Here is an 8922-nt window from a genome sequence, read left to right on the forward strand (position 1 = left end):
CCAAAGGACCTTTCCCTTTCCTCCCACCCCACAATTCATTCCAGACCCTTGGTACGCCGTCAGACTGTGAGCGACGCCCCCCCACCTCCCGCCGCCGAGAGGGAGGAGGAGCGGTGACTCCTGGAACAGCCCCGAGCTGGGGAAGGCTGGGGGAGGGCAGGTGAGTCACGGCTCAGCGCACAGGTGAGTCTCGGGGCGCGGCCCCGCCAGGCCCCGCCCCCGGCCAGGACCCTAGGGACTAGGCGCGGCTGTGCGGGGTCCTGGATAAGCTCCTTTAGGCACTGTCAGAGTCCCGAGTCCTGCGCCTCCAGAAAAGTACTCTAGGGCCCATTTCCTGGCTTTACAAAAGAAAGTGAAGCTTATGTAAAAGTTGCGCACAGCGCTGGGTCCAGTGAACTAGAATTCGACTCTCCGAACTTCTTTTAAAGTTACAGGGAAGCGTCCCTTGAAATTACGTACGGGTTCTCGTATTCAACAGACGGAGAAACCAAAGCTCTCTCAATCCAGGAGAGGAGGCCCTCCACGACAGCGTCCCCTTCTGGAATTGACGCCTCCCCACGTATACACACAAATTTGAGGATCTCTATCCTTCTGACCATTGGGGGAATTTTTCCCCATCCTTTTTCTACTTGGTGAATACTCCAAAATGCAAAATAAAACTACCAAAAAATATATGCATATAAGCTCACTATCAGCATGGTATAGAAAACCCTAATATTAGCCAGTTTGTGACTACACCTATAATCTCAGCACTTAGGAGGCCGAGGGGGAGGATGGCAAATTCCAGGCCTGCCTGAGCAACATAGTGAGACCCTATCTCAAAAAGAAAAAGAAAAGCCAGGAGCGGTGGGTTATGTCTGTAATCCTAGCTTCTAAGGAGGCAGAGATCAGGAGGATCTGTATGAGGCCAACCTGGGGAAAAAGTTAGCATGATATCTCAAACAATAAACTGAGCTTGGTGGCATGCTTGTTATCCCAGCTACACAGGAGACGTGTAAGGATCTGGGTCCAGGCCGCCCAGATGAAAAATGTGAGACTGTTTAAAAAAATAATAATAATAACCTAAAGCAAAAAGGGCTGGGGGTGTGGCTCAAGTGGCAGAGCATCTGGCTTGCAAGCATGAGACCCTGAGTTTGAACCCCAGTTCTGCCAAAAAGAAAAACCCTAATGTTTCCCTGAGTCAAGGGATGATGAACAAGATTGATTTCAGTATTGTCCTATAAATCGGAATTAGAGCAAGATAGCAATATCCACTGTTGGCTTTATGCTGAGAACCGAGCAAGGTACTACAAAGACCTGCCCTCAACATATTTACATTCTACTCAGATCTCACTCAACTCCAAGGAAAGGCAAGCTCTTGGAAGAAAATGCCCAACACAATGCCCTAGGAAATGCCCAGTAAGCATATGTGGGTGAAGATGCACACTGTAATTCAAGGCATCGTGGGCTTATGGCTAGTTAAGAGATGCTAACAAACGGGTACCAGAGGCTCATACCTATAATCCTAGCTACTCAGGAGGCAGAGATCAGTAGGATCATGGTTCAAAACCAGCCAGGGCAAATAGTTCACAAGAACCTATGGCAAAAAATACCCAACCAAAAAAACAAACGATTGGAGGAAAAAAAAGGGGGGGGGCAGCAAATGTGAAGATTCGGAAGAGTGAATAAGGGTAAATTAACCTAGTTTGGGGTTCATTGACATGAAGCAATGAACTTTATTCTGTGACCCACACCAAACAGGCTTTAGCACTCACCTCTCCACCAAAGCTTCTTTTATCAAGGTTCCTGACTGCCACCAAGTTGATAAATTCAGTTGTCATTCTCTGTCCTCAGTTGTCTTATATAATCAGCAGCAATTAATCATTCTTCTCAAACACTTTCTTCACTGGACCTCCAGGACACTAGGCTCTTCTGATTCTTCTAACCTTCCTGACTAAGCTTCTAAGTCTCCTCTGTTGACTTCTATAACCTCTCCACCTCTAAATGTTAGAGCAGTGGTTCTCAAAGTGTACTCTGGAGATTGATTAGGCCTTCTCAGGGAGTAATGAGGTAAGAACTAGTTTCATAATAATTTGCCTTTTCCATTCTCTCGTGTGTCCACAGGCTACATTAATGTATGATATAGCATCACATCTCACAGGTGGAAGCACACGTAAGAATCCAATTCTTTTTTTTTTTCAGTACTGGGGTTTGAACTCAGGACCTCACGCTTGCTAAGCAGGCACTCTACTACCACACAAGCCACTCCACCAGCCCTTTTTTTGTATTGGCTATTTTCGAGATAGAGTCACAAGTCCCAGGCAAGTAGTTGCCATAATCCTCCTGATCTCTGCCTCCTGAGTAGCTAGGATTACCGGGACGAGCCACCAGTATCCAGCTCTGGCTTTCTTAAACCAGACAAAAAGATATGAAAAATTACAAAACAATAACACTTCTCCCTGAATTTTATTTAGTTTTAGAAAATGCTGTTGTCAAGCACTGGTGGCTCATGCCCATAATCCTAGCTACTTGGGAAGCTGAGATCTGGAAGATCAGATAGATCAGATAGTGTTTTATGTTTCCAGGCCAGCCCTGCAAATAGTTCTCAAAACTCCATCTCCAAAATATTGTTATTTTTCTTCTAAAAAAAAACATTTATTTATGTTGCCCAGCAAGCACAAGATGCTGAATTCAATCCCCAGTACTGGAAAGAAAAAAAAAACCTTTATTTACAATAATTTGTAAAATGGATTTGCTGCTGTTATTTTTAAATGAATTAATGAATATCTTGAAATTTCCCATTTTAATTTCTAGTACAGTAAATGTTAATAGGTAAAGTTTACATAAGCAAGAGCTCTTTTTTTTTTTTTTCCCCCCCTGGCACTGGGGTTTGAGCTTGCTAGGCAGGCACTCTTACCACTTGAGCTACTCTACCAGCCCCAGCAAGAGCTCTTTAGGATCCTTCACGGTGCACTTACACCTGTCATTCTAGCTACTCAGGAGGCAGAGATGAGGAGGATTGCGGTTCTAACCCAGCCTGGGCAAATAGTTCATGAGCCCTTATCTTGAAAAACCCACCACAGAAAAGGGCTAGTGGAGTGGCTTAAGTGGTAGAACACCTGCCTGTAAGCATAAGGCCTTGAGTTCAAACCCCACTACTGCCAAAAAAAAGAATGTTTTAGGGCTCCATCCATAGGCCTCTTTAAGTTATCAAACCCTTGATGATCCTATCTACCCTTCTGACTGTAAATATACTTTCAAGTCCAGGTTTCCATCTTGAACCTCAACCTTTCCCCTGAATTCTAGACTCACATATCCAGCTCCCTACTTGATGTCTCCATTTGGATATCCAATAGGTATCTAAACATACTAAACTTTACATGTCCATATGTCCAAAACCAATTTCCCTGGCTTGTGGAGTGGTGCCTGCCTAGCAAGTGTGAGACCCTGAGTTCAAGCCCCAGTACTGCCAAAAAAATTCTGATTTCCTGATACCCCTGTCCAAACCTGCTAACCCCACAGTTTTCTTCATTTCCTTAAATGGCAACTCTAGTCTTCAAAAGCCTTAGAGTCATCCTTGACGTTTTTTTTTTTTGACAGTTCTGGGGTTTGAACTCAGGGCCTACACCTTGAGCCACTCCACCAACCCTTTTTTTGTGTGATGGGTTTTTTCAAGATAGGGTCTCACGGACTATTTGCCTGGGCTGGCTTTGAACTGCCATCCTCCTAATCTTTACCTCCTGAGTAGCTAGGATTACAGATGTGAGCCACTGGCACCAGCTCTTGACTATTTTTTCTGTCACACATTTTACATCTAATTCCTTCAAAATATATTCAGAATCTGCCAACCTTTAGCCATCTCCATTGTAACCATCTTGAAATAAGCCAAATCTTGGTCTGAATTTCACAAGAGGTTCCTAACTGGACTCCCTACTTCTGCACTTGCCTCACTCAGTCTAGTCTCTCAGTTCAGTAGCCAGAGTGATCCTGTTAAAATTTAAGTCCAAACGTGTCATTCCTGCTCTGTCCAAAACTTCCAGTGGCTCTCAACTTAGTCCTTGTTAAAAGCCAAGGTCCTTATAAGGGCCTCCAGAGTTCACACACCTGCCCCCACACTTCTCTGACATAGTGGCCTCTTTACTCTTCTGAAATATATTAGGCAGGTTCTTGCCTTAGGGCTTTCCTTTCTGTCTGGAATGCTTTCCTCCAAATTCCTACCTGACTCACTCCCTTACTTCTGCCAAGTCTTTTGCTCAGCTGTCACTTTCCCAGTGAGTCTTCCTTTTGGCCACCTTATCTAAAATTGCAACTCCTGTCACCCTCTGACATATAAAGTCATTTTTTTCAAATATATTTTTAAAAATTGTATATATTATATATAAAGCCATATGTAATAACACAACTCGATTGCTTTTTCCTATCTTTCTTCCACTAGAATTTCAGCTACATAAGGACTAGAATTATTGTCTGTTTTGTTCAACGCTATATCTCTGGCATCTAAAATAGTACTTGGCACATAGCCCTCAGTACATATTTGTTGAATGAATAAAAGAATGAATGAGTGAGATCTGGAGGAGCTAGGAGGGAAATGAGTTTGATCCTAGACCAAGGGTATAAGTAAGTTTGAAGGCCTTGAGTCCCATTCCAGGAAAAGAAGTATTGTGGTTTGGGAGCCAGTAAGCTGGGCAGAGGCTTTGTAAAGCCTTAGACTTTACTGTGAGGGAGAATAAAAAGCCACAAAATACTTAAAACAAAGGAATGACATGATCATATTTTGATTTTTAAAAATTCACTTGAGAAAAGAGACACAGTAGGCCAACACACATAATGTCCTATTTATGGTTGAACAGTATACACATACTAATTTTAATGCTCTTTTTATCGTATCACCTGAGTCCTTTAAAACATATCACTTCTCTCTGTTCAGAACTTCCAGTATGAGGCCAGGCCTTGTGATGGGTTCACACCTGTAATACCAGCTTCTCAGGTAGCAGAAATAGGAAGATTGTAGTTGAAGGTTGGTACAGACAAAAGTGAGAGACCCTATATGAAAAACAATCTAAAAACAATAGGACTGGGGCTCAAGTGGTGGAGTGCTTCCTTAGCCAGCTTGAAGCCCTGCATTCAGTTCTCAGCACTGCCACAAAACAAAAACAAATACAAACAGAAAAACTCTCCAGTGCTTCCCATCTCACTCTGAGGAAAATGTACATGATCACACCCAGTCACCACAAACCTGTCTTTAACTTTTCCTTTCCATCTTTCCACTCAAACCCACATTGGAGTCCTAGACTTTATTGTAAGGCATCAAGCACACTCCTGTCCTCAGGTCTTTTACATTTTCAAACTGCTCTTCTTCTAATGGTCTTCTGATAGCTCCTTATCTCACTCCACAACTTCATTCAGATCTCAGCCCAAATGTCACCTTGTCCAGGAGGCTTTTCCTGATCACCCACGGCAAACTAGTACTAGCACCCACCTTCCTTCCCTCCCTCCCCATTTTGTTTTCTTACCCTACTGTATTTCACAGCATTTGTCACCACCTAACACATGATAGTCTGTCTTCACCTATTAAAACAGGTATTTTCTGGCACCTAGAACAGTGCCTCAAAGGTAATGGGCACTTAATTGAATGAATGCTTAGAAGTCTGTGAAGATACACAGCAAAGTGTTAGTTGTTGCATGCAAGGAGGAGAGTGGAAGGACTATTATGGTTTACAGTATATGGTATAGTAGATAGTATGTAAGTATAGCACAGATGAAAAGTGAGTAGATTTGGGAGCTATGCAGAAGAACAGAGGATCCTAGGCCTTGCCAATGGATTGGATGTGGAGGTTCTGGAGAAGAAGTCAAGGATGAGTCTTGGGTTTTTGTTTGATCAGCTGAGGAACCAATATTGTGTGCCATTTACCCACATGGAGACCCCTGGAGGTAAAGCAGCTAATGATGGGTTAGAGAGTAATACACACAGTTATTTTTGGTCATGTTTAGTTCCACTGTCTACCAAACATAAGAGAAGACATACTGTGAACAGGGGACTGTCCAAATCTGAGCTAAGGAAAGACTTAGAGTGGAGCTAGAGATGTGGAAGTCATCTGCACTGAAAGAATGTACATTAAGAGGAATAGGAGCCAAAATAGGAGACTGAGTTCCCCTCTACATTTTAGACCCTTCCTTTTCTTTCTGAAATATATTTCTTTGCATTTACTGCATAGTCTAGTTGGAAATTTCTTTGCCTCAACTCTTCACTGTACCTCCTATCTTCTTCTCGTTCTTTTTTTCTTTTTGGCAGTACTGAGGTTGAACTCAAGGATTCACACTTGCTACTTGCTAGGCAGGTGCTCTTACCTCTTGAGCTCTCTGTTAGCCCTTTTTTGTGATGGGTTTTTTCAAGATAGGGTCTCTTGAACTATTTGCCCAGAGCTGGCTTCAAACTATGATCCTCCTGATCTCTGCCTCCTGAGTAGCTAGGATTACAGGCCTGAGCCACTGACTCCTTCTCATTCTTGAGAGCCAATTTCTACATCATCTTGTCAAAGAGACCTTCCCTGGCCACACCCTCCATAATTCCAGTCACTCTCCACCACATCATTTGAGTGTTTTTCAGTATTGGGGATTGAACCCAACCCTCCTGCATGCCAGGCAAATGCATGCCAGGCCATGCCTCAGCCCTGTATTTTTATTACCTTCTCCCCCACCCCCCACACCTCCACTGCCTGCAGTACTGAATTTTGAACTCAGGACCTCCCACTTGCTGAGCAGCATTCTACCACTTGCGCAACACCTCCAGCCCTTGTATTTCTGTTCCTTTTCTTTCTTTCTTTCTTTCTTTTTCTTTCTTTTGGTGGGACTGGGGTTGGAACTCAGGGCTTCACACTTGCAAAGCAGGTGCTCTACCACTTGTGACATAACTCCAGTCCATTTTGCTCTGGTTATTTTTGGAGGCGAGGGGAGTCTCAGGCACTATTTGCCCTGGCTAGCTTTGAGCCATGATCCTCCAGATCTCAGTTTCCCAAATAGCTAGGATTACAAGTGTGAGCCATCAGTGCCCAGCAAAAAAGACATGTAATTTTTTGGTTTTTTTTTTTTTTTTTCTGTGAGACTGGGGTTTGAACTCAGGGCTTCACACTTGCAAAGCAGGGCTCTTCAGAAGTACGTAGAGCCACACCTCCAATCCTTTATTCCTTTTTTTTTCACATTTTAATTAGCATATATAGTTGTACAGAGGGGTTTCATTGTGACACTTACATATGTGCTTACAATGTATTTTAATTACATTCATCCCCTCCATCACTCTCCCTCATCCCCCATCCTTAGAACAATTTCATCTGGTTTCATTGTTCTCTTTTTATACATATACACAAAATGCTTCAACCATATTCACCCTCCTTCACTCTCTCTGTTTACTGTCCCCACTGTCACTGGTACCACTCTCCATGTGTTTCTATTCCTTATAGCACTCTTTCGTCTCTAGAATTGTCTGTCTATTCGTTTGTTTTCTTTCTCATCCATTAGGGGCACTCCATAAGGACATGCTTCTTCTCTGACTTTTTCACTTTTCTGCTCCCATAATTAAGCACAGGACTGGGTTCATAAAATATACTTTTAAAATATATGCAGAGTGCTCATTTTGGCAGCATATATACTAAAATTGGAACCATACAGAGAAGATCAGCATGGCCCCTGCACAAGGATGACACAAATTCATGAAGTGTTCCATATTTTTCAAACACCAAGAATTTTGCAAGGGGATCTGATGAAGAAAAAAAATTCTGAGATGATTACTGCTTGTGAAATAAAGTAAACATAACTGAAAAAAATATATATGCAGAGCCAGGCATGGTGGTCTTTAATCCAAGCTACTCTGGAGGCTGAGGCAGGAGGATTGAAAGTTCGAGGCCAGCCTGGGCAACTTAGCAAGCTTGTCTCTAAAACAGATAGGTAGGTAAGAAGAAAAGAGAGAGAAATTTGTAGAAAGAATGAATGTCCATGGATATAGAAAGCAAGCCAGGTATCATTGAAGCCAAAGACTTGGTCACTGATGTTATTTGATGGCATTTGGGTTTACACCTCTGGTTTCAACTATTTTACCTTGCTGAAATGAACATAGTACAAACACCCACAAAATTTAAGGCTATACTAAGCAAAAAAAGAAAAAATCAATCATGAAGAGTTATAGAGTATTCTAATATCACGGGAAAATAATGTCAAAATGTCAATAAAGATGAACTGTAAGAGATCATTTTAGATTTTAGAGATTCTCTGCATCAGGAGGACTTCATTATCATTTACTTACATCAGGTTGGCAAAGAGCTTTGCAGTTTATAAGGCATTTTCCTGGATGTTATCTCATTAAGGTATTCCACAACCCTTAAGGAAATTAGAACAACAATGAGAAAAATACCAGAACGATGATGACAAGAACCAACTTGGCAGTTTGTAATGAAAGTTGGGGGTGTAGCCAACAGAATGATGAGCACCTCTCCCCCTATTAAGTCCCAAAAGAAAAGATCAAAGAGATTCTTGGCTTAGCCAGCAGCGAAGAGCCAACAAAGGATAATGGATTTGGTCAAGAGTCAGTAAAAACAAAAAGTAAAACCAAAGTGTGGGACCACACAGGATTAGTGGATGCTTGAAGGTCCTAGTTGCCTTTCGTTTCCTTTTCAGATGGCAGGAGAAAAGTAGGGAAGGCCTATCTACCCTAGGAATTTTGTCTGTTACCTTAGTTAACTGTAGTATTTTCCTCATCTCTGTACAGCTCAGTAATTCTCAACTATGGCTGTACATAAGAATTACCTGGAGAGCTTTTTAAAAATATGATACCCAAGCATCACCTCCAGCAGCTTGGAATCAATTGTTCTTGTGCAGGAACTTAGTGTTTTTTTAAATCTCCCTGGGTGATTCTAATGGGCAGCCAGAATTGAGAATCAACAATACCTAGCC

General features: G+C 42.3%; 1 non-coding gene across 1 annotated transcript; it reads left to right on the forward strand.

Annotated features, from left to right (window-relative positions):
• Positions 1-7600: 7600 nt before the first annotated feature.
• On the forward strand, positions 7601-7705 carry LOC141424391 (U6 spliceosomal RNA). The gene has a single exon (XR_012449328.1). It is a non-coding gene; the product is annotated as a U6 spliceosomal RNA (small nuclear RNA).
• The last annotated feature ends 1217 nt before the right edge of the window (positions 7706-8922 follow it).

This window comes from Castor canadensis, chromosome 6, assembly GCF_047511655.1.
Source record: "Castor canadensis chromosome 6, mCasCan1.hap1v2, whole genome shotgun sequence".
NCBI lineage: Eukaryota > Metazoa > Chordata > Mammalia > Rodentia > Castoridae > Castor > Castor canadensis.